This window comes from Carettochelys insculpta, chromosome 2 (genome assembly GCF_033958435.1).
Source record: "Carettochelys insculpta isolate YL-2023 chromosome 2, ASM3395843v1, whole genome shotgun sequence".
Lineage (NCBI taxonomy): Eukaryota > Metazoa > Chordata > Testudines > Carettochelyidae > Carettochelys > Carettochelys insculpta.
This window is the reverse complement of record NC_134138.1, coordinates 4,352,338-4,377,644: the sequence shown is the minus strand read 5'-3', so window position 1 is coordinate 4,377,644 and position 25,307 is coordinate 4,352,338. Positions and strand designations below refer to the sequence as shown.

The 25,307-nt window shown below is 62.4% G+C and overlaps 2 pseudogenes; one reads left to right on the top strand and one right to left on the bottom strand.

The window, feature by feature from the left end:
- On the top strand, positions 1-12,872 carry LOC142009472 (tonsoku-like protein; annotated as a pseudogene).
- Positions 12,647-22,423, bottom strand: LOC142009049 (vacuolar protein sorting-associated protein 28 homolog; annotated as a pseudogene).
- Positions 22,424-25,307: the final 2,884 nt, after the last annotated feature.

Genomic DNA, 25,307 nt, shown 5'->3' with positions numbered 1-25,307 from the left:
ATGACTCTGCGCCAGAGGGGTTTGATGCTGACAGGCTGTGGGAGCTTGACCGGGTTCTGATGTTCTTCTCTCCCCCGGCCCCCCAGTGCTCCAGAAAGCAAAGGACAAGGCCCGGAGGAGTGGCAGCCTGAAGGAGGAAGCTGCCATTTGCAACCAGCTTGGGGAGATCTTGGCCAGACATGGTGAGTGGGTCCCAGGGCCTGGCTCTCAATGGCGAAGGGTGGCTAGCTGACTGCTGTCTGGCTCTCATGGCCAGGGCTGATGCTGGGAGAGATGGGTCCGGGAGAGCCGTCCTGAGGAAGGTTTGGAGGCCCTGCTTTTGGGGCCACCGTTGGAAAGTTGGTCACTGAGCAATGCTCTCGGCTGTCTTTGTCGGTGCTGGTCTGGTGTGGCTGTGTTTGTGACGGCTGGGCGGGGGAGGGCTCCTGGCCGTGGGAGCAGGCCTGGAATGGCTCTTGTTTGCAGGGATGGTACATCCATGGGCTGGGACCAGCCCCCAGGAGATTGTGTCTGCCACACAGCTGACCTTCCCCCAGCAGGGAGCCGATTCAGTGCGATGATCCTGGCCTGTGACCTGAGCCCTGCTCTTGAAGAAGAACGCCCCATGCCTGAAACTCCCTGCCATTGTGACATCTAGCTCTCTCCTTAACCTGAATCTTGTTTGGCCTCCGTCCCCACAGCTCCCTGCAATGGTTAGAAACCTTCTCCTTTGTGCCAGCCAACTTTACTCAAGACTCTCTGTTCTCAGGCCAGCATTGTCCCTTGCATTCCCTGCTTTGGCCCCAGCCTGGGCCTGACCTCCTGGGTGTATCACCGGAGACTCAGGGGACACCCTCACAGCCTTCTCTTTGCGAGCTAGGCCAGCCAAGTTCTTCCAGTCACCTCTGCCTTCCTCAACAACCTGAGTGGCTCTTCTCTGCCTTTCTCTGGGGTGAAGTCCCCCTTTGTGCTCAGGAAATGGTACTTCGTGTTCCAGACCAGCTGTCACCAGTCATGGACGTGGTCCTCTCTCTGCTGGAGAGACTGTGCCTTTGCCTGCTGTGTGGCTGCATTGCATAGGTGGCTTTAGTCACCCTATAACCAGCCAAAGCATCCAGGTTTCTCTCACCTTCCTTCACTTCAGCTGATGAGCCTCCGGCTATCGGTAGCCCTTCACTCCAAGCACCTTGTCCTTTGTCGTACTGAGCAGCGCCTCGTTTCTGCTGCAGGCTTTGAGATCCCCCCGATCGTCCTGCCTACCATGCCGATCCTCCTCCGGAGCGAGCGCCCTTCCTGACTTGTGTCTGCAGCAAAGCCCATCAGTGCACTCCTGCTGTTCCTGCCTTGGGCATTAATAGATATGGTACAACTGGGCTCGTGTCGGATCTCTGAGGAGCTGTGCCAGGAGCATCCCTGCCCTCTGCCAGTTTACCTTTCGGCACAGCCTGTTGCCTGCACCCCCTGAAGCCTGTTCTCTCCCCCTGTACGCTCCTGGGCTGATCCCAGAGTGCTCCAGTTTGGCTAACGTTGCATGTAGCTAATTTTGTCTGATGCTCTGCTGCCATCCAAGTGTGCTAGAGCCACTGTATTTCCTGTAGCTAGAAAATCAGAGGCCGTCAGCTACAACATGGGAGATGAGTATCACAGAGGGAGCCGTGTTAGTCTGTAACTTCGAGAACAACAAGCAGTCCTGAGGCATCTTATAGATTAACACAGATTTTGGAGCATGAGCTTTTGGAGGCAATGAACCGCTTTGTCAGAGCATGTCTAGGAATGAGTACAGCAGAAAGGGATCGAGGGGTTACAGTGGACCACAAGCTAAACATGAGTCAACAGTGTGATGCTGTTGCAAAAAAAGCAAACATGATTCTAGGATGCATTAACAGGTGTGTTGTGAACAAGACACGAGAAGTCATTCTCCCGCTCTACTCTGCGCTGGTTAGGCCTCAGCTGGAGTATTGTGTCCAGTTCTGGGTACCGCAGTTCAGGAAGGATGTGGAGAAACTAGAGAGGGTCCAGAAAAGAGCGACAAGAATGATTAAAGGTCTAGAGAATGTGACCTATGAAGAAAGGCTGAAAGAATTGGGCTTGTTGAGTTTGGAAAATAGAAGAGTGAGGGGGGACATGATAGCGGTTTTCAGGTATCTAAAAGGGAGTCATAAGGAGGAAGGAGAAAACTTCTTCTTCTTGGCCTCTGAGGATAGAACAAGAGGCAATGGACTTAAACTGCAGCAAGGGAGGTTTAGGTTGGACATTAGGAAGAAGTTCCTCACTGTCAGGGTGGTCAAACACTGGAATAAATTGCCAAGGGAGGTTGTGGAATCTCAGTCGCTGGAGATAGTTAAGAACAGGTTAGATAGATGTCTATCAGGGATGGTTTAGACAGTACTTGGTCCTGCCATTGGGGCAGGGGGCTGGACTCGATGGCCTCTCAAGGTCCCTTCCAGTCCTAGTGTTCTCTGATTCTATGTGATGCAGCAGGTCTTTGCCCATGAAAGCCTTTGCTGCAAAATACGTTAGTCTATAAGGTGCCACGGGACTTGTTGTTGTTAACATAGGAGATGTGCTCTTGAGTCCCCGGTGCATGTCAGCTCTGAGCCCCAAGAGGGGTTACGCCCCGGGCTTGTTACTCTGGCTGCTCTTGTAGCTGATGGAGTGGGTGCGCCTCATCCCAGGGGCCCCTGCTGTGCCTTGGGAAGCCAGCTGGCTCGCTCGTCACCCCAGTGTCTCTCTGCTCCCGGCAGGGCGGTACCGAGAGGCGCTGGTGGAGCACCAGGAGGAGCTGCGCCTCCTGGAGAGCGTGGAGGATGTTATCGGCTGTGCCGTGGCCCACCGGAAGATTGGGAAGCGCCTGGCTGAGCTGGAGAACTATGAAGCTGCTTTGAAGGTAATGGGGGAGAGGGGGATAATCAGCTGCAGGGATTGGGGCTCCCCAGGAGCTGGGCTGAGAGCTACTTTCCCAGTATTCAGCCCTGCCAAAGGCCACGGGGTGAGAGGGGCAGCAAGCCAGAGGAGGGGCGACAGAATGGCTGGAGGGGTTTAAAAGGGAACACTAGGGCACATAGTGGTAACCCCTGAGCTGTCAGCCTTGCAGGGCCCAATTCAAAGCCAGCCCAGTGCATGGAGAGTGAGTGCTGTGCCGGCATCGCCCAGGTGAGGGCAGCGGGGAGCCCGTACTTGGCCCCCAAGCTCTTCCCCCTGGGGCCTGACCACCCAGCATGGCCAGCAAGGGGACAGCCCCCTCCCCCCCGCCAGGCCAGCACCCTTTGGTAGTTGGACCTCTCTGCCCCTCCCCTTGCTGACCCTGCTGCCCTGGGGCCTTGCAGGTGCTCCTCAGGCTGGGGGACTTTGTGGCCGCCAGGCGCTCGCTGAAGAAGGCCTACGTGCTGGGCTCCCAGCAGCCCCAGCAGCGCGAGAGCATCCGCAGGAACCTGCGTTACGCTGAGGGGGCTCGGGTTGGGGCTCCCTGCGACACGGCGCGGGGGGGGCTGAGGGGACCCAGTGGCCTGTGCAGCTGGCCGGGAGGAGGTTGGGTGTCACTCCCCAGGGCTCAGCCCAGGCTGACTGGGGCTGGGAGCTCTCCACCTCTGGCTCTCAGTGCAGCCCCTCCCCTTCACAGCCCTGTGTGGCTTGTGGCTCCTGGGGCGGTGCCCGCCCCCCCCACCCCCGTGTCACAGGCACGCCCAGGGAAAGGTGCCGCGGCTTCTCGGGTGCAGGGCCGCGCTTGCACAGGCCACTCCTGACAGGGCTTGGGGCACGTCCCTGACGTAGCCCCAGTGGCACCACAGGGCGGTGCTTTGACACTGACCCCGCACCAGCCCAGGGGGGCAGCGAAGGGGGCTCGGCAGGTGCTCACTGTCCCAGAGGCCTGCAGGCTGGGTTGGGTGAGGGGGACCTTGGTCCCCACATACCCCTTCACCTGTGGCTCCCCTACCTGCCCTGAGCCTCTAGGGGGAAGAACCCAGCCCACCCCCGGTGCGTGCCACTCACACTGCTGGCCTCTCCCCCAGCCATGAAGGTCAGCCATCTGCAGGAGGCTCTGGAGGAGGCAGTGCCTGGCGACTTGCAGACAGCCCTGGGCCTGTGTGAGCAGCTGGGGGACCTGTTCTCCAAGCATGGGGACTAGCGCCGGGCGGTGGAGTTCTACCAGAGGCAGGTGGGTGAGGGCTGCCCCTGCTCTCGGCCTGTGGGCTGGGGGAGGACCAGGCTGCCTGGAGGCTGGGCTCCGTGCATGGTAAGGGGCTGGTTCCGCTTCCTCCTAGCCGCCGAAGTGCTGCCAAGCTCTGGCCCGAGGGCAGGGGCACCCGCTCAGATTCCTGCAGGCAGCAGGGATGGGGCTGGGCGAGCCCTGCGGGGGCGGGCGGCCACCCCGGGCACAGCATGCTGTGGACGGTGTCTCTGGCAGCTGCGCTACGCCGAGTCCCTGCAGAAGCCTGAGCAGGAGCTGGCTGTGATCCACGTCTCTCTGGCTACCACCTTTGCGGACCTGAGGGAGCCCGGCCGGGCGGTCCAGCACTACCAGACGGAGCTGGCTCTGCGGCGAGGAAACCCACTGGAGGTGAGGGGGCGGCCTGGGCTCTGCCTTCTGCCCGCCGGTCTCACCCTGCAGGGCCTGGGGACCCCGTGCTGGGCTTGGCCGTGCTCTGGGGAGTTGCGGGAGGGGAGCGCACCTAGCAAGCAGGGCCTGGCTGGGCCCCACAGCTCGGGAGCAGGGAAGGAGGGTGGGGCAGGCGTAAGAGTCAGGATGGCAAAGGACTTGCTGTTTGTCACTTACCCCGTGCCCCTGGGTGGGCTCCTGCCAGTGGAGCTGGACTGGTGGGGGGAAGCTAATCCCATTGTCTGTGTGCCCCAGGAGGGGAAGACCTGGCTGAACATCGCCCTGGCCAGGGAGGAGGCTGGCGAAGGCTACGAGGCCCTGGAGCCCTGCTTTCAGAGCGCGCTCCGGTGCGCGGAGCAGGCTGGGGAGCCCAGGCTGCAGGTGAGGGGACGGGCCCAAAGCTGCTGCCCAATGGGGATGCCAGTGCTCGCCTGCAGCACCCCCTTCAGGCTGGGCAGCTGGCAGTGCCCCTCCCGGGGTCCCCCGAGCCTGCGATAACTGAGACTGGCACCCAGGAGTCCTCCCAGCCCCCCGCCCTACGCACAACACCTCCCTGCTAGGGCCTGTGGCCGAAAGTGCTGGTTTCTGGCCCCCTCCCGCTTCCAGGCTCTGCTCCTTGTTGGCACATGCCCGGGAGGGACCGTGCTGCTCACCTGCCGGGGAGCCCAGCTCCTCACTCCGCCCAGGATTCCAGGCTGCACCCGGCTCCTCCTGCGCCAGCACAGCAGAAAGGCAGGGGAAGGGCGTGGGGTGCCGGGGCTCGGAGCTGAAAGGCGCCCAGGGCAGCTGCGGTGCTGGGGCTGGACTCGAGAGTGCCTAGCCAGCGTCCTCCCCTCACTCGTAGCCTGTCTGCTGGGCCAGGCTGGGGGGCCTGGCAGCTGCTCCAGTGGTCAGTGCTGGGAGCTGCTCCTTCTGGGCTAGGCAGGGGCTGGGGGACCTGGGAGCTGCTCCAATGGTCAGTGCCCTGGCCTTGCTCCCTGCAGGGCCCCTTCAGGCCTGGGGCGGGGCCTGGGGACTGCCTTAAAGGCCAGCGCCCCCAGCTGACAAGGCCTGGGCTAGCAGCCCTGGGAGCGCCCAACCCCATCTGCGGCTGGGCAGGGTGATCAGCCCATCCTTTCACCCCCCCAGCGGCAAATCCTACAGCACCTTCACCCCCTGCAGCAGAAGTGGGGGCGCCCTGAGGCCCCCGACACGCTGGCCAGGCTTCAGGGCCTGTGCCGCTCGCAGGGCTGGAGCAGCGCCAGGGACAGCCGGGGGGAGGAGGAGGAGGAGGAGGACAGCAGTGAGCCCCTGGAGGAGAGCAACCTGGAGCTGTCTGAGAGCGGTGAGTGGGCCGGCTGTGGGGGACGGGGAGGGAGCCGGAGCCGAGTCCCGGCCGGGTGAGGCTGTAGCCCTGCGCGTCTGCCTGGCGCGGGCCCCCCTTTGGCAGGGTGGGGGCTGTATTGGAGCCGGGTGCCTCACTCAGGCCTGTGCGTTCCAGACGGGGAGGAAGATGACCTGGACGGCTACAGCAAGAGCGTGCCTGGCCGCCGCAGCATCGCCAAGGTGAGGCTGGGCCTGGGCGCAGCGTCCTCGCCCCGTGGGGCCGTCGCTCCAGCTCCTGCCCTGGCGAGGCCGGATCCCAGGGCGCTGCGCGGGGCGGGGGGCCGAGGGGGTGGCTCTGATCTGGGGCCCCCGGGCAGTGCTGACCCCGCCTCCGCCCTCCCTGTGCCCTGCAGTGGAACCGGCGCAACGACCGGGGTGAGACCCCGCTGCACCGCGCCTGCATCGACGGGAACCTGCGCCGGGTCCATTTCTTCCTGGAGCAGGTGGGAGCCGCTCCTCGTTCCCGGGCAGGGCGCCCTGGGGTACCTTCCGTCGGCCCGTGGGGGCAGCTGGGCGGCTGGCTGGGGTCACGGCGTCCCTCTGCTCTGGCCCTCACAGCCCCCAGCAGGGGACGCGTTCAGCAAGTGTGTCCTGCCTGCAGGGCACGTGGGAGTGAGCCAGGTAGGCGCTGGGCACTGGGGCAGCTTCCCGGCCTGGCCCGCAGGGAGGGCAGCTGGAGGGGGAGATCCTGCGGGAGTTGGCATGAAGCCCAGCAGGGCACCTGGCCCCCACGTAACCCTCATGCCTGTTCATGTCTCTTTCCTCCTGGGGGCAGGGCCACCCCCTGAACCCGCGGGATTACTGCGGCTGGACCCCGCTGCACGAGGCCTGTAACCACGGGCACCTGGGTGAGTGGTGAGGAGGGTGGGAGGGTGTCGGTGTGGGGGGCGGATGACGGCAGGGGCTGGAACGGGTGATGGGGGCCGGCTGGAGGGGGCCCTGGTGCTGCCACCCAGCAGTAACTGCCGGCTCCTGTGCCCAGAGATCGTGCGGCTGCTGCTGGAGCGTGGTGCCTCCATCGATGACCCCGGGGGCCCAGGCTGCGAGGGGATCACCCCCCTGCACGACGCTCTCAACTGCGGCCACTTCGACGTGGCCGAGCTGCTGCTCCAGAGGGGCGCGTCGGCGGTGCTGAGGAACGCCAAGGTGGGGGAGCAGCGGCCTGTGGGCGGGCGCTGGGCTCGGCACCCCTGCACAGCTGTGGTGTTTCTGGGGGCAGCCCTGAGGCTCAGCCCCTCCATCTTATCCGCCGCAGGGCCTGAGCCCTCTGGGCACCCTCCGGGAGTGGGTGAGGATGTACGGCCGGGACCTGGAGCAGGAGACGCGCCAGCGCTGCCGAGCCATGGAGCAGCTGCTCAAGGAGGCGGTGGTGGGGCGAGGTGAGGCCGGGTGGGAGTGGTGCTGTGGGGGGGCATCTCTTGGGGGCTGGGCCCAACTCACGGGGTTCCCTGTCTCCCGCCCAGCAGCAGAGGTGGCTCAGCCCCCACAGGATGTGCCGCAGAGCCAGCTGTTTGATGCGGAGCTCTCTGAGCCGCTGACACCCCCCCACTCAGCTGTGGCCCCCCAGCCCCAGAGTGGGGGCCCCTCCACGAAGGCGACTGCGCCCTGCAGGATCCTGACCCAGCGTGGTGGGCAGGGGCCAGAGTGCTGGGCCAAGCTGGACGAGTGCATGACCCCGCTGCGGCCCGTGAAGAAGAGGCAGCGGCTCCTGAGCCTGAGGGCGCCGGGGGAGGAGAGCCGGGTGCCGGGGTTCCTCGGGCGGACAGAGCCTGGGCTGCCCCCAGCTGGCACCGGGCAGGCCAAGTACGAAGCAGCCATCCGTGGCGTCGGCAGTGCCCAGTCCTGCCAGGTCCCTGAGCCGGTGCCGGCCGAGGCCTCTGCCAGGCCGGCCCTGATCCCAGCCGAGGAGTACGTGGGGGATGACTGGCTGGAGGACGACCTGGGGGCGAGCCGGGAGCCCCGCAAGAGGAGCCACCGGCGCCCGGGGGAGTCGGGCTCGGACTCAGGGGGCACCAGTGGGTCTGAGAGCGACGGCGCAGCCCCCTTCCCAGCTGCTCTGCCCCAGAAGAGGAGGGCCCGGCAAAGCCGCCTCACCCAGATAGTGGACAGGACGTCGCTGGGTCGGTCCCGCGGGGGCCAGGCCCTGGTGGCTCCGGAGCCAGCCGCTGGTCTGAGGCCCGTAGACGGCAGTGGAGAGGCCCCACAGGTGAGGTGCTGGGGGTGCACAACAGCAAGGGAGTCCCCTGGGCTGTCTCTTGGGTCTTGACTCCCCTCTCGGGTTCCCAGGCCCCACTGCTGGCTGCAGCCCCGACTCGGCCACCCCCCATCCGAGTGCGGGTCCGGGTCCAAGACAACGTCTTCCTCATCCCCGTGCCCCACAGCTGAGAGCCGCCTCGCATCCTTCCTCCCAGCGTGGCCCAGAGCCCGGGAGTCCTGCCCCCCCAGCCGGGTCTGGGGCAACATTAGCAGCACCCTCGGAGGGGTCCAGCTCCCAGGCAGCGCCAGGGGGTCAGGGACTTGGGGTAACAGGGCCATTCCCCTCTGCCACTGGAGGGGCTGCCCTGTTCCTGCCCCACCCTGGGAGGGCGGGCTGGGGGCCTGGTTCTAGTGGGGCGCTCTGGCTCAGCCCTTCCCTTCCCTTCCCTTGCAGTGGCCTCGAGAGATGCCCGGTGGCGTGGCTGGCAGAGCAGGCGGCCCAGCGCCACTACCAGGCCTGTGGCCTGCTGCCCCAGCTCACCCTCAAGAAGGAAGGGGCACTGCTGGCTCCCCAGGATCTCATCGTGGACGTCCTGCAAAGCAACGAGGAGGTGAGGGGCACCCGAGCCAGGATTGGCGCTTCCAGGGCTGAGCCCACCAGGTCCCCCTGTAGGCCGCTGAAGGGTCGTGGTGGGGCCCATCACTGTGGACTCTGCACCAACCGGCAGGGCCCAGATGACTGGGAGCTCGGAGGTCTGGCTTCACCCCTCACTGGCGATGCCCTTCCCCTTGTGTTTGAGCCTGCCAGTGCTGCCCAGCCAGCCGGCCTTCCTTCCTACCCATAGGGCTCTCGTCTGCCTTGCAGGTGTCGGCAGAGGTGCAGTCCTGGGACCTGCCCCCGCTCGCCGACCGGTATCGCAAGGCCTGTTGCAGCCTGGCCGTGGGTAAGGGGATGCCACGGACCCTGCTGCCTGCCTGCGTGTGGGAACCGTTGGATGTACAGGGTCTCGCTGGGTTTTGTAGCGCCTCAGGGCGGTCAGCCGGCTGGGGAGAGTGCCACCCGGCCCGTGGGGGGGACAGGCAGGAGGGGCTCCAGTGGGAAGCCTGGTCCAGGGGGCTTGGGCACAGCTGTGCCACCGTCTGCGTGTGTGACCTCGGGCAAGTCCCTCAGTCTCCGGGTCACTGGCCCAGCTACGGAAGGGGACAGAGGTGGAATGTGGCTTCGGGTGGACAGATTGGCACCCCCAGGGCCGTGCTACATGCCAGGGGAAGACCTGTCCAGCATCCGCTGAACGGTGCGCAATGTCAGGAGCCCTCGGTCGCGGCTGCCCCCCACGTGGTGCTGGGCGGGGGAAGGGTGCCCCCGGTCGCGGCTGCCCCCCACGTGGTGCTGGGCAGGGGGAGGGTGTCCTCGGTCGTGGCTGCCCCCCACCCTCTCCCTGGCTGCTTGGCTCTAGCCCCGGCCAGGCAGCAGCTGGCTGGGAGCTCGTCAGTCTGGGTGCCCCACAGCGACTGGTCTTCCCTCATGGACTCCTGTTGCAGGCGAGCACCGGCTTCTGCTGAAGATGATGGAGCTGCAGGAGTCGGGCCCCTCGTTCAGCACCTGTGGCCTCTCCTTGCACCAACCCCACCTCACCCCACTCCTGCGTGCCCTCAAGCTGCACAGCTCCATCCGCCAGCTGCGGCTGGCTGGGACGGGGCTGGACGATGGCCTGGCTGCCGAGCTGCTGGCTACGCTGGGCACCATGGCCAGCCTGGCCCTCCTCGACCTGTCGGCCAACCAGCTCGGTGCTGAGGGGCTCCGCGCGCTGGCAGCAGGGCTGCCCTCCCAAGCGGTCTTCCAGGTTGGCTTGTGGGTGTGTCCAGCACCTCCCTTCCCCTCAAAGGCAGGTGGGAGGGGCCGCGGCCTCCCGCCTGAACCCCGGAGACACAAGCAGGTTCGGGGACCCCCAAGCTGCCCATCCTGGTGCTCTGGGCTACGGCTCTGGCACTGCTGGTGTAAAGGGCCCTGATGAGCTCCTGCCAGGGCTGCCCTGATGGACACCAGGGGCTCCCCGGATCAGGGAGGGGTAAGCTGTGGCCATGCTGGTGCCAAGGTGCCTGCTCCGAGGTCCTTCTGGGGAGGGGCTGGTTGTGAGGGTCCCTGTAGCATGGGGGGGGCTCTGCTGCTCCGTCCCTTCTCTGGGGCTGAGGCTGCCGCTGTGGTCCTCCCAGCGGGGGTGCAGCCCCGGCTGTCTGGTGGCACAGGGCAGAGCCCAGCAGGTTGGGGTGACTCCTCCGCCCCTGTTGTTCCAGAGCCTGGAAGAGCTGGACCTCAGCCTGAACCCCCTAGGGGACAAGAGCTGCGAGGCCCTGGCCTGCCTGGTTCGAGCCTGCCCGGTCCTGACCACGCTCCGGCTGCAGGCCTGTGGCTTCTCTGAGGCTTTTGGGCAGCACCGGCGCCTCCTGCTGGCCAACAGCCTGAAAGGTAAGTGCCCCTGCACTCCCCCAGCCCCGAGTGGGGGCACAGCAGGCGTGGCCTCATGGTACAGGTGGTGCCCTCCCTTGTGGCTCCCCTCCCCCAGCGCCACGGTCTACAGGCTAGGACCCCCTGTGACACAGAGGCACTGCCAGGAGGGCCCCATTCACTGGGACGGGGCCTACAGCTTGGGGGTGAGGATGGTTCCACTCATGGAAAGAATGCGGACCGCTGTCCTGTCCGCTCTCTGCCAGCTTCTGCCCCACAGCTCGCAGCTACCCAGGCCTGGACTTGCCTCAGTCTTGCCCCACAGCTACCACGCCCTGGGTTCCCTGCCAGGTCTGCCCCACAGCAGCCTGCTCTGCCGTTCTTTCCCAGTGCAGGCCTGTTGGGTGCCTGAGTTTCCAGTTAGGCAGCTATGGACAGCCCCTCCGCCAAGCTCCCAGCCTCCTTTATCTGCCCGGGCCAGACGGCAGCTGGCTCACTCTTAACACACTGTCTCTCCCGCATGCCCCTGGCCCAGGAGCTGTGCACCTGAAGACCCTCGCTTTGTCCCACAATGCCCTGGGCTCCAGCGGCCTGCAGCTGCTGCTCAGGAGTCTGCCCTACGCCACCCTCAGCCAGCTGGAGATTGGCTCGGTGGCGGCCCGCCTAGGCGAGCCTCTCGTGGATCCGGTGGTCAGGTGCCTGACACAGGTACGGGTGCAAGGGGGTCCTGCAGTAACCCTTCTCTGGCTGCAGGAGTTGCAGGAGCTCTGCACGTGGCAGGGGAGCCCCTTTTGTCCTGGGGCTGTGGGCCTCTCACGCAGCTGGCTTGGCCCTGACTGGCTCAGCTGTGGTGTGTGGCTTTGGGCTCAGCCCCCCGGTTCCATTCCAGCAGGGATGTGCGCTCACCCACCTGGCTCTCTCTGGGAACCACCTGAATGATGAGGCTGTCGCAGAGCTGGCCAGGTAAAGGGGCAGCGCTGGGGTCCCTGGGCCAGGGGCTTTGCTGTGGGGCAGAAGGTAATGGGGTGGGTGTGTGACACCAACCTTTACCCAGCTGGGTCCTATGCGGAGTGATCTCCTGCTGGGTAGGAGCCGTGGGGTGGCTGGGCCCAGCAGCCAGCCCATGGGGACATAGTAGGAAGAGAGCCTGAGTGAGACGTAAGGTGGCCATGTTCGCCTTTAGCCCCCTGGCCACCTTCTGTCCCTGCATTGTGCTTTTCTGGGCCACCAGGTGAACCCCCTCCCGTAAAAAGAGACGGAGCGGGAAGGGAGTCTGAGCCACAAGCCCTTGGGTGGGAGGCCTGGTGAGCGGCAGGACCTGCCTCCAGAACCGGGCGTACGTGGATTGGTGGTCGGGTGGAGCTGCTGGTTCTACTACTGCACTTCACAGGCAGTTCACCTGTCCAGCTGCCTCCCTTCCCCGTCGCACCTTGTGCTCCCTGGGGGTCTCGCTCCAAGGCTGCAGTGCCAGCACACCGCACATCTAACACCTAGCCCCCAGGGAGTGGGTGGGCCATGGGGCAGCAGTGCATTGTGGGTGAGCCGAGAGGCATGGGGCTGTTTGACTCTCTTGGTCCCAGGTGCCTCCTGGTTTGTCCCACTTTCATCTCCCTGGATTTGTCTGCAAACCCAGAGGTTACCAGCGGGGGCTTGCAGATGCTGCTGTCAGCGCTGGGGGAGAGGCGCCAGGGGCTGCAATACCTCAGCCTGGCAGGTGAGGGGGTGAAGGGCTCCAAGATCCCTGGGTGGCGGAGGGGTCCTGCTTCCCTGCACCTGGCAGGGCCGCGGGAGCATCACCCTGCCCTCGCTGGAGGGACTGAGAGGTGATCCTGAGGGGGCAGGGGCAGGCTGTGAGCCTTGGAGTTTTGCTCCTGATCCAGCAGAGCCCCCGGCCTGGCTGGCGCTGCCGAGTTGCTTCTCTCTCCGTAGTGGTGCGCAGAGCAGAGCAGAGCAGAGGAGGCAGGACTGGAGTAGCGAGGGGGCTGCAGCTGATAGAAAGGGCACAAGGGGGGTCACCCAGCCTGTCCCCTCTTGGACCGGGTCCAGGATTCTCAGTGCGCCACAGTGGCTACAACGGCCTGTTTCCTTCCCGCAGGCTGCAGGCTGCGAGGCCCATTGGACAGCACCACGTGGGCCCGGGTCTCTGCCAACGTGCGTGAGCTGCGGCTCTGCAGCCGGCAGCTGAGCGGCAGCAACCAGCGGGGCGTGGGTGAGTCCTGGCTTGGCCCCCCGGGCACCTCTCTGAGCGCAGTCACGCAGCACCACAAGCTCTTCTGTAAGAGCATCTGAAGTGCCCGACCGCTCGCAGCTGGAGCACACAAGAGGCCCATCCTGCTTGGGGCTGTGGCTGCTCGCAGAGGGAACTTGGGCAGACGTGAGGAACCAGGCACGGTGCCCGGCCTGTGCCAGCGACTTTTCTGCACTCAGAACTCAGGCCTGGCCCATGGGGAGGGGCAGGACCTGGCTGCTGCTGCTGCACAACCTGTTCTTTCTGGGGGCCCAGAGCCCTGCAGCTTCCCCCCACCTGGCACCAGTGCAAGCTGAGAAGGGAGCTGCTGGTCCCGTCGTAACCAAAGGAGGCAGGGCCCCGGCTGCTGTTGTGGAACTGGGCCTGTCTGCCTCGGGCTCCGAGCACCAGAACGCTGCAGGACTCTGCCCCATGGGGGTCCCTGGGCTTTGGAACCAAGGCCTCGGCTCTGTCCCCAGGAGGCAGTGAGCTACCGGGCCTGTGCTGCTAACAGAGAGGGGTGGCAAGTCCCAGAGTGTCCCCGGAGAGCTGGCTTCCAGCCTGTGGTGTCTCACCAGCTGCAGTCACACCTGCGCAGCAGAACCCTGGGGCTGCTGGCAGGGCTGGGGGGTTGGCTCCTGGGGCAGCACTGGCCTTGGAGCAGGCTCTGAAGCCAGCGTGGGGAAATAAGCTGCCAGAGACTGAAGGCGGCCACCTGCAGAAGAGCCCTTCCCTACTGCACGTCTCCCCACACAGGTGGAGGGTGATATTTTATTTGTCCCCCATTCCCGAGCTGTACAGGTTCTAGCTCTGGCCTGCCAGTGGCCACTGGACTAGTTCAGACAGACTTATTAGCTGGCTGGTGTTTTCTTGGCCGCACAGGGTGGGCTTCTGCCTGGTGCAGGGGCCTGGGAAACCAATCAATAAAGTGCTGTATGTCTCCTCTGCTCCAGGCCTGCGTTGTGCCACCCTGCAGGCAGTGACGCAGAGACCTGGCCCTCTGCTGCTTGGGCCAGAGCTCTGTACCCTGCCAGCCTTCTCCCCCTCTGGACAGCTGTTTGACACCCCCCACCCTCATTTCCCAGGCTCCCCTGCAGCCTGGGGCATGACCTGTTGTCAGCAAGGGTGGAGCGCCCTGCCTTAGCCAGCTGCTGTGGCACCCAGAAAATCTGAGCTGATGGGCTGGTCCAGGCCCTGAGTACAGGGGCAGTGGCTGTGCCTGCTTCTCCCACCCAGCAAGAGCCACAGCACCGCAGGCGAGCCAGCATGGGGGTTTATTACCGCAGGTGTACAAGTCTCCCGCCCTGCTTGCAGGACTCACGGGGAGGGAGAAGAGGAGACAGGCTGGCTGGAGCTGGCCCAGTGTGAATGTGCCCTGCAGCAGCACAGTTCACCTTGACTCAGCCCTAACCCTGCTGCGGGAATGGCTGCAGTGCACCACTCCCAGCCTCCTGCCCCCAACAGCAGCCTAGGGGAAAGGGCCTGGAGCCTGCTGGACTGCTACAGTGGGAGGGCGCTCCTCAGGACCAGGCAGGGCGCAGGGCCCAGCCTCAGGAGTGCAGGAACCGGCTGAAGGCATTGTAGGCGGATTCCAAATCAAACAGCATCTGGCGCACTTGGGAATCGTCCAGCTCATCAGAGGCAGACATGCCGCTCAGCATCTGCAGCCTGCCGGGGAGAGTCAAGGCACAGTCCTGGCCCCCAGAGCAGAAAGAAGGCCCTTTGCTGGGCTGCACTTTGCGCCTGCACTAGTACTGGAGGAACCTGGCAGAAGCCACGACTTGTCGCCCTGAGTGCTGGCCTAGGAGGAAGCTGGTAGCTCCTCTGGCCACGGTCCCACCCCGCAACCAGGCACTCTGCGCTCCCCCATGCCCTCAGACTGGCAGGAGCGCCATGGGGCAAGGCAGGTCCAGGCCCTGTCCTGGAGAGCTGGGTCAGGACCCGGGCTTGCTCCTGCAGAGGGCAGGGGCCTCAGAGCACCCTACTCACCACTGGTTCACTTTCTGTCTCCCCTCGAAGTCAGGAGGTAGGTGGCTCATGCGGTTCATCGTCTCCATCAGCTCCCGCAGGTCTGGCTGGATCTGGATGCACAAAAGCATGGAGCTTCTGCTTTTCCTGCCTGGGGCCCGGCTGGGTAAGCCCCACCCCCCTTCAGGCGCTGCTGCCAGCAGTGAAGCCTCCATGCACCCCTAGCTTGTCCCCCTCTCTCTCCGAAGACCAGCCACACCGGGTCAGACCAAAATCCATCTTGCCCAGTGCCCTGTCTTCGGACAGTGGCCAATGCCACGTGCCCCAAGGGAAGCGAACAGAACAGCTGAGCATTGAGTGGTCCATCTCCTGTCATCTAGTTCCAACTTCTGACAAACGGAGGCTAGCGCCATCATTCCTGCCCATCCTGGCTAACAGCCACCGATGGACCTCACCTCCCTGAATGGATCTAGCTCTTTTTGGAACTCTATTGATAAAGTCCTGGTCTTCACGCCATCCTCTGGCCAGGAGCTCCAGAAGTGAACGGTGCACTGCATGAGAAATACATCCTGTTTGTTCTTAACCCTGTTGCTAATTTCACTGGGTAACCCCTAGATCTCGTGTGGTGGCAACAAGTAAATACCTTTTCCTTATTTTTCCTCCACACCAGTCATGATTTTGTCGACCTCTTAGTCGTCCCCGCACCCTTCATCTATTGTTTTCTAAACTGAAAAGTCACAGACTTTTTAATCTCTCTTCAGATGGACCCGGTCCAAATCCATTGTTTTTGTTACCCTTTTCTGAAACTTTTCCACAGCCAAGGGTGTTTTTTTTTTGAGATGAGGCGACCACATCTGCACGCAGTATTCAAGCTGGGGGTGTACCCTGGATTTATACCAAGGCTGTAAGATACTCCCTGTCTTATCCTCTGTCCCTCTGTAAATGATTCTCACCTCATCCATGGCTCGGATCTCCAGGCGCAGCTTGTCCATCACTGTGATGAAAAGCTGGAAGAGAAAAGAGGTGCCTCAGCAATGGCCCGGAAGCTAGCAGCAGGGCACCTCACTCCGGCCCTCTTGGGAGGGTGGGGGCAAGCCAGGACAGCGGGCCCTTGACAGCCCCCTGGGGACCAGCCATGCAGCTGCACAGGCCAGGCCAGCTGCCAAAGTCCCAGAAGCACAGGATGCCGGGATTACAGTGCGCACAGCCCCTTGCCCCGGGAACGTACAGAGACGATGTCAGCAATGCAGCGGTTCAGGTTGCCCTTGTCGTCCTTGATGGTGATTGGCCGATCCTCCTTGATCCTCTCCATGGCCAGCGGGCAGTCGAGCTGCAGCAGCAGGAGGGTTACAATGAGGCTGGGCAAGCTCAGGGCAGGGTAACAAGCACCATATAACCCCCAACAAAGAGCATTTCCCAGGGAAAGCCGGGTTCCGCTCCATGTGCTAAGCCAGGGGAAGGGAGCACAGTACAGAACGTGGCCAGATGGTCTGAACATAGGGCCACCCAGCCTGGTCGCAGACAGTGACCAGTGCTGGGTGCCCCAGAGGGCATGACCAGAACATGTCACCAAAAGGTGATCCTTCTCCTGTCACCCAGTCCCAGCTTCTGACAAACGGGGCTAGAGGCACCACCCTGTCCACCTTGCTGAACAGCCATTTGTGGCCCTGTTCTCCATGAACGTATCCAGTAGGTTTTTGAGCCTTGTTATAGTCTCAGCCTTCACATTGCCCTGTGGCAGGGAGTCCCACAGCTGGCCCTGCGTTGTGTGAAGAACTCCGTCCTTCTGTCTGTTTTAAGCCCACTACCTGTTTGTTTCATGGGGTGACCCCTAGTTCTTGCATTAGGAGAAGGAAGACAGAACACCACTTCCTTATCGACTTTGTCCAACCAGTTGGGATGTTCTGGACATTAGCCGCCTCTTTTCCAACCTGAGAAATCCCACTCTTACTACTCTCCCCACACCATACCCCAGCCATTCCATACCCCTAATTGGTTTTCTGCCCTTTTCTGTACCTTTCCCAATTCCAATACATCTTTTTAGAGATGTGGTGACCTTGAATACTGCTGCAGGTGTGACGTGGAAGTACACGGGATTTATACGAAGGTAATATGATTACGACAAGGTGGAAGTGCCTTTGGTCCAGGGGAGGGAGGGAGAGAGAGAGAGAGAGTGTGTGTGCGCGCGCGCGCGCGCACACTCACCCCCCCAAGCCCAGGGGCCCCCTCTCTAAGCCAGGTGACTGCGAGAGTGTAATTCACCTTTGGTGGGTTCTCCAGCACTGACAGTTTTTAAATCTAGGCGGGCTGTATTTCTCATGGGACAGGTCTGCTCTGGGAGTGAGCTGGGGGCAGGGCTCTGGCCAGAGGGACACAGGGGAACAGCCTGGGTGACCACACTGGTTCCTCCAGGCTTGGAATAAACAAATCTATGCAGTCTCTCCCCCCAGCATCTAAGTCAGTCAGGCACAGGAGGGCTATGTCTACACAAGCCCCTTCCTTTCAGAAGGGACATGGTAATAAGCGAGTTGGGAAGATGCTAAGGAGGCGCTGCCATGAATATGCAGTGCCTCTGTGATGTAGTGGGAGATACCTGTGTGTACACGTGGGGCTCCTGCTGAGGGTAACCTGGCGACCAGGTGACACCCCTGGGCTGCAGACAAAGGAGGAGGTGGAGCCTGAGGGGTTTGAACTGGAACTGGGTGTTGGAAGCAGTTAGTCGGGGCTGGGAGAGAGAGAGACAAAGGAGGGGGCAAGACCCCGGCTCCGGGGGCCCCTCGGGGCCTCCTCTCCCCATCATGGCTTGGGCTGGCTGTCTCTGCCGGCTGCACTGACTCCTCTGTACGACGCTGTGCCCTGTTGCCTAATAAACCTGTTCTCCTGCCTGCGGATGGGGTGCAGAGGATGGAGACCCCGAACCCCCTCACAGCCTCATTAGCATAATGGTGGCTGCATGTAATTTGAAAGTGTTGCTTTCAAATCGCGCACCGCCCATGTAGACAGGGGCCTTTCGAAAGGACCCCCTGGACTTCGAAAGCCCCTTCTTCCTATTTGGTTTTAGGAAGAAGGGTTTTTCAAAGTCCGGGGGCGGAGGAGCGTCCTTTCAAAAAGCCCCCGTCTAAAGAGGCAGCGCACAATTCAAAAGCTGTGCTTTCCAATTGTGTGGGGCCACTATTATGCTAATGAGGCACTGCATATTCACGGTGGTGCCTCATTAGCATATTCCCAACTCGCCCCAAAAGGAGGGGACTAGTGTCCATGCGGCCTACATGTAGAACTCAGCAGCAACACAGCCCCCCCCCCCGCCCCCACTGTTCTAGGAGCCCCCCGAGATTCCTGTCCCAGAGTCCCCAAAAGCTGTACTGCTGGAGGCTGAACTCATCCGGAACTTGCGGCAAAATTCATCAATGGAGATAATTTCAGATCCCTGTACCTGTTTGAAGGCAGCTTTGTACGGGACCAGGAGCCGGGAGCAGGCTGCGGTGTACCTGGGGCAGTGCATGGAGTAAGAACAGCTGGAGTGGCTCATGCCAAGCAGGAGGGGAACACGGAGGTCGAGGATGTACAAGCAGGTCCCCAGGGGAAAGGAGAACACTCTAACAGCCCCCACGGCAGGGGAGGCTCCCCAGGGTCTCTGACTGGAGACCCTCTGCATGGAGCAATGTTGCCTGGCCCCCAGGGGAAGTGGGCAGGGCCTGAGGGGGGACTAAGGGGCTGTTTTGATGCTTCTCTGAGCCCCGTCCCCAGTGTGTCCGCAGTGCCCTGGGGGGGGAGGTCACTCTGCTCCACTCGGTAACGACGCATCCTGCAGGAGATGCTCCTGCTGCTGCATCCGCTTGGCTCCCCTGGGAGAGACCAGGCTGGAAACAAAACCCAGCTGGGGACTCACTCGTTGGGAGAGACACAGTCCTTGATATAGGCTTTCTCCAGAGCCTGCATCGTCTTCACCACCGCAAACAGCTCAGCCATGTTATCGTACCTGAAACCCAAGCGCAGAAGCCCGTGAAGGCGCATAGCCTGTGACCCCCACCGCTATACACGCGCCCGCGTCCCTGGGAACAGCACAGGGGCTCTCATGCTCCACAGCCCAGCAGGAGCACTCCCTTTTTCTGGAGAAGACCCTTCCGCCTATTGCATCTTTCTCAGCAGCAGGCTGCCCTGGCCAATGGCAGAGGCGGAGCAGAAGGGCTCTTGGGTCCTTCCTAGCTTGGCGCGGGGACAGAGCATCAGAACGCAGAGCTCCCTGCACCATCAGCCCCAGCATCTCCCGAGCAAGGACCTCACTGCAGACAACAGCTTGAAGTCCCAGCACTCCCAAGCCCCACAGAACTGTGTACCACATGGGAACCCATTCGGCTGGGGATGGACTCACTTTTCTCGCTCCCGTGCATTTTTATACAGCTTCACCTCCTGCAAGGAGAGCAGATACACAGCCTGTCAGGTACCCGCACAGTGTGTGGTCAGCTGCACAAATGGACAGGCTGGAAGCAGGTGGGGACGGAGCTGACAGATACGGACCTCCTGCATCCTCACCACAGGGTAGAGGAGACAGGGACCAGAGAAACCCACACTGAGATGGAGGTAAGGAGCTGGGAATCACCTCAAGAGCTGGGGTCCCCTGAATGCTCCAGCACTGAGGGCTGTGAAACCGTTTGCAGAGCCAAACCCGACTTACGCTGGAAGGTCATTCTGCCTCCTGTGCCAGAGACAGGACGAGGAGGGGAACGTGACCAGCGTTACTCACCTCGTACAGTTCTGGCTTATTCCCTGGGGCTGAAAAAGAAGAAACCCATGAACAGACCTAGCACTTATAGCTAGGGGCCTACCAGTGACGCCCACAATGCAAAACCTTCCTGGTAACCCGGTGTTAGGAAGGACCACGTCCACAGCTCCTTAGCCTACTAGCTACAGGGATACTGCTAGCACCCAGGACCTCTACAGCCTGCTCCGCTCTTCCATCCCGCCCCTCCTGCTGATCACCGCCCCTTGCTCCAGGCCAGAGAACCCAGCACAGTTCACAAGGGAGAATCAGATTCTGAGCTGGAAGGGTCCTTGAGAAGTTGAGTCCAGCCCCTGCACTGGAGCAGGGCCAAGTAAACAGAGCCCATCCCTTCCAGGCATCTGTCCAGCCTGTTCTTAACAACTTCCACTGATGGGGATCCACAACCTCCCTGGGGCACCTGCTCCACAGCTTAACTGCCCTCAGTGTGGGAAAGCTGTTCTTTATCTCAGGGGGTCTCAAACTTCATTGCTGTACAATCCACTTCTGCCAAGAAAAAGTAATGCACAGACACATGCCTCAGCCAAAACCCAGGCCCTGCCACCAGGGGTGCGAGTAAGGGGAACAAAAGACCAGCCCTATTGCCCGAAGAAAGGAGAGGCTGAGGACCCAGGCTGCAGCCCCAGGAGGGGCCTGGAACCTGAGCCCCACTGCACAGGGCTGAAGCCCTTTGTCTGGCCTCGATCTCAGCAAGTCTAAGCCAACCCAGGGGAACTCATTAAAATGAGGTCCCAACCCAATTTGGGAACTGCTGTGCTATCCTAACCCCTGTTGATGCAGACTGAGCCATTGCTTCGTAACCTGCCTCTGTGGCCGTGATACCCACCCTCCCATGAGCCCAGTGTCCCACCACTCTGCTGCCCCCAGCCCCGCTAGCCTGACCCCTGGGGACTTTGAGGGCGGGCAGTCCCCTGAGGGGAGCTGGAGCCCGCGGTGTCACTGGGTCTCTGGCCAGGGGCGGGGTGGGCCTGGGTCACAGCCCTGCTCATGGCCAGCAGGCAGGGCTCTGTCAGGTGTCGATCGGGCCAGTCTGTGTCTCAGCCCCGGCCATGGGGTGGTGCTGTGGGGCCCCTTGCTCCCCACGGCGGCAGGGCCAGCGGGACTCACCTCCTGGGCCAGGCGCAGCAGGGATCCCGTGGAACATTGTGGTGGGCTGGGGCACTGCTGCCTGGGGGACCTCTGCGAGGGAGGGAGAGAGGCGTTAGTGTGGCCTGGTAGCCCGGCCCCTGCACCCGACGCGATCCCCAGACCCAAACAGCCCGGGGCCCCACACTCCCCACCGCCCCCTAGTGACAAACACCCCCCAGCCCTGCGCTCCCCACCGCCCCCTAGACACAAACACCCCCCGGCCCTGCGCTCCCCACCGCCCCCCAGCCAAACACACACACACACACACAACCCCCCCCCGCCCTGCGCTCCCCACCGCCCCCTAGTGACAAACACCCCCCAGCCCTGCGCTCCCCACCGCCCCCTAGACACAAACACCCCACGGCCCTGCGCTCCCCACCGCCCCCTAGACACAAACACCCCACGGCCCTGCGCTCCCCACCGCACCCCAGCCAAACACACACACACACACAACCCCCCCGGCCCTGCGCTCCCCCCGCCCCCTAGTGACAAACACCCCCCAGCCCTGCGCTCCCCACCGCCCCCCAGCCACAAACACCCCCCCGGCCCTGTGCTCCCCACCGCCCCCTAGCCAAACACACACACACACACAACCCCCCCGGCCCTGCGCTCCCCACCGCCCCCTAGTCACAAACACCCCCCCGGCCCTGTGCTCCCCACCGCCCCCTAGCCAAACACACACACACACACAACCCCCCCGGCCCTGCGCTCCCCACCGCCCCCTAGTCACAAACACCCCCCAGCCCTGTGCTCCCCACCACCCCGTAATGACAAACACCCCCCGGCCCTGCGCTCCCCACCGCCCCCCAGCCAAACACACACACACACACAACCCCCCCGGCCCCGCGCTCCCCACCGCCCCCTAGTCACAAACACCCCCCCCGGCCCTGCGCTCCCCACCGCCCCCCAGCCACAAACACCCCCCCGGCCCTGCGCTCCCCACTGCCCCCCAGCCACAAACACACACACACACACACACACACAACCACCCCGGCCCTGCGCTCCCCACCGCCCCCCAGTCACAAACACCCCCCCGCCCTGCGCTCCCCACCGCCCCCCAGCCACAAACACCCCCCCCGGCCCTGCGCTCCCCACCGCCCCCCAGCCACAAACACCCCCCCCGGCCCTGCGCTCCCCACTGCCCCCCAGCCACAAACACACACACACACACACACACACAACCACCCCGGCCCTGCGCTCCCCACCGCCCCCCAGTCACAAACACCCCCCCGCCCTGCGCTCCCCACCGCCCCCCAGCCACAAACACCCCCCCCGGCCCTGCGCTCCCCACCGCCCCCCAGCCACAAACACACACACACACACACACACACACACACACAACCACCCCGGCCCTGCGCTCCCCACCGCCCCCCAGTCACAAACACCCCCCCGCCCTGCGCTCTCCACCGCCCCCCAGCCAAACACACACACACACACAACCCCCCCGGCCCTGCGCTCCCCACCGCCCCCCAGCCACAAACACCCCCACCGGCCCTGCGCTCCCCACCGCCCCCCAGTCACAAACACCCCCCCCGGCCCTGCGCTCCCCACCGCCCCCCAGCCACAAACACCCCCCCCCGGCCCTGCGCTCCCCACCGCCCCCCAACCAAACACACACACACCCTGAGCCGAGCGCACCGCACCGCACCGCACCGCTGCTCCCCGCGCCCCCGGCCCTGCCGCGCCGCCGCCCTCCGGCCTCTCACCCGCTTCCTGGAAAATGGCGCCGGAGCACATCGAGCACTCGCCTCTCCGCTCGCCCGCCTGCCTGGGAGGGGCGCGGCCGTTATTTGGGCGGGAAGGGCGCGCACTGCAGTGCTGAGGGATGAACAAGTGACCCCCCCCCCCCTCCCCTCCCCGGTCCCGCCAGAGACGGGGCTTTCCCGCCCGGCCCGGCGGTGTGCAATCCCGTGGGGGGGGGGAGCCGGCGCCCTGCGCCTCTGGCCGGTGGGTGGATGCCGGAGTGCGCCACAGCCCCGGTACAAGGGCCAGGCGCCAGCAGGCCGAACGGGAGCGTGTGTGACGTGCTAGGGCTCCGCAGAGCCGGCACGCGTGCCAAGAACAGCACGCGTGCCAAGAACAGCAGGTGAGGCGGGAGCTCAGCCCCGCCCTTCCTCCCCCCAGGCAGCCGGGTGCTGGCACAGAGCCAGGCCGCCTGGGGAGTAGGAAAAGCCCGTCTCACACGGCCAACCCCCTCCCCGAGCGGGAGAGCCCTGCCTCTTCGCGTGTTTATTCACGGAGCTGTTGTCAGAAGGACCCCTAGTGGCTTTTAAAAGTATCACCGGCACTCAGGCTGGAGAGGATGGAAGGTAAGTTTTCAACACTGCCTCCAAGGTTGCTGAGCCCGGTGGTACTGCGGTGGGAACGAGTGGGTACTGTTACAGACACGCTGCGCCTCAGGGATGTTCTCTCTTCTGTAGGGTAACCCTGTCTGAATGTTCCCAGTAAAGTTCCCCAGAGGTGGCCCGGCAGTAAGGCCCTTTGTCAGTCCTTTACCTAGTAACCCTTTTGCAATAGGGTGCCGAGCCTCCTTGGTCAAAGCTGCCTGAGTCCCAGCCTGGCACAGGCTTGGTCAGTTCCTCCTGCTCCCATGGTTGCTCTGCGGAGCGGCTGTGAGGGGAAATGCTGACCCCACAGGAGTCTTCATGCTGAGAAACAGCTACAGTGCTGCTTCCTGGCCTGCCTGGGCTGGCAGGTAGCCCCCCATCCCCTGCTGTGCAAGGTCAGGGACAGAAGGATGGAGCCAGCTGGAACATGGTTTAAATGCAGCATCTCTGCCCCAAGGGGTTGGCAAGGAGAGGAGTCTGTTTTCTGGAGCTGCCTCCCTCAACTTGCCCATCTTTTTGTACAACTGCAGGCCCATGTTTCCTTCTAATCCTGTAAGGTGCTATTTATTCTCCTTTGCATTTTGCAATCGATCCATTGAATTTCAATTATTTATTGGTTCAATTATTTAATAAAATCATACTTGTAAAATATTGTTACAGATGTGAAATTCATAACATGACAAGCAACAGTCGGAGACCTGAACCAAACGTTGCATGTGTGGCTGATTTCGGGCTATGAATAGTTAGAAATAGTTGAGTTAAAGAATATTTTGAACATGTGTCTGTACTCGCTCTTCAAGGTGGTGTATTCTGTGATGGATTTGAAACGTTGATGCATTTGATCCATGTTTAGTTTGTTGCATGCACTACTATGTCACAAACCTCTCTAGTATAACCATAAGCATAGTAAATGTCAGTAATTGTGAAGGTTATGAGCAACTGATTCAGCTGTGAAATTGACCAGCACCTCTATTTCAGGAGAGATCTCTGTGCTGATGTATTCAGAGCAGAACAAACTCATTTTTACTCCAGAATAAAAATCCTTCTTGCTCTCTCCAGTAGTAGGTTCTGTGACAATCTCAGTACCCTAACTAGCTAATTCTGCACCTGAGGCAAGAATATAAAATTGCACCCCTCATGTATTCATGGTAGTTAGTTTGTAGAACAATGGAAAGTACATAAATAATCACAGTAACAGCAACAGTAACAACACACTGCTTATGCTGGCAGGGGGAGGGGGCTGTGTGGGGTGTACCCACCATACCTTGTCTCTCCTGCCTCAAGTGGGACTGTGCCGCTAGCAGATGCCTGCAGCGGGTGGTCGTGGGGCCACAAAAGAAACGGGGAAGGGCAGGGGGCAGGTGGGTGTGCTGACAGCACTGGGTGCAGAGCCAAGATAGCAACATTGGAGCCAGTGTGGTGCGTAGGGCCAAGGGGGTGTGTGTGTGTGGAGGTGCTGTGTGAAAGGATGTGTGTGTGTGTGTGTAAAGGTGGGGTGTGTATGTTGCTGCTGTGCCTCTGGGCAGCGTGCAAATGTACATGTAGATGCTCGTGATATTGAGTGTCGGGAGAGGGTGTGGACGGTGGTGGTGCTGTACCAAGAAGCAGGTGTTTGTCAGAGCTGGTTGCCCCTTATGTGTGCGTAGAGGCTGTGTGAAGGTGGGGCACTGCACAGGGACCAGGGATTGTCTCCAGGACCAAGGAGAGGTTGTCAGGGAGTCAAATCTGACAGGTGAAGCCCCAGACTCAGAACTAGCTCCCCCTAGGACCAAGTGAATCCCCACCTCCGTGGATGAGCTCCAGGAACACTGGTAGCTAATTCTGAAAGGCAGCAATGTGGGGCATGCTGGGCTACGTCTACACGTGAAGCCAACATCGAAATAGGCTATTTCGATGAGTAACGTCTACACGTCCTCCAGGGCTGGCAACGTCGATGTTCAACTTCGACGTTGCGCGGCACCACATCGAAATAGGCGCTGTGAGGGAACGTCTACACGCCAAAGTAGCACACATCGAAATAAGGGTGCCAGGCACAGCTGCAGACAGGGTCACAGGGCGGACTCAACAGCAAGCCGCTTCCTTAAAGGGCCCCTCCCAGACACACTTGCACTAAACAACACAAGATACACAGAGCCGACAACTGGTTGCAGACCCTGTGCCTGCAGCATGGATCCCCAGCTGCCGCAGCAGCAGCCAGAAGCCCTGGGCTAAGGGCTGCTGCCCACGGTGACCATAGAGCCCCGCAGGGGCTGGAGAGAGAGCATCTCTCAACCCCTCAGCTGATGGCCGCCATG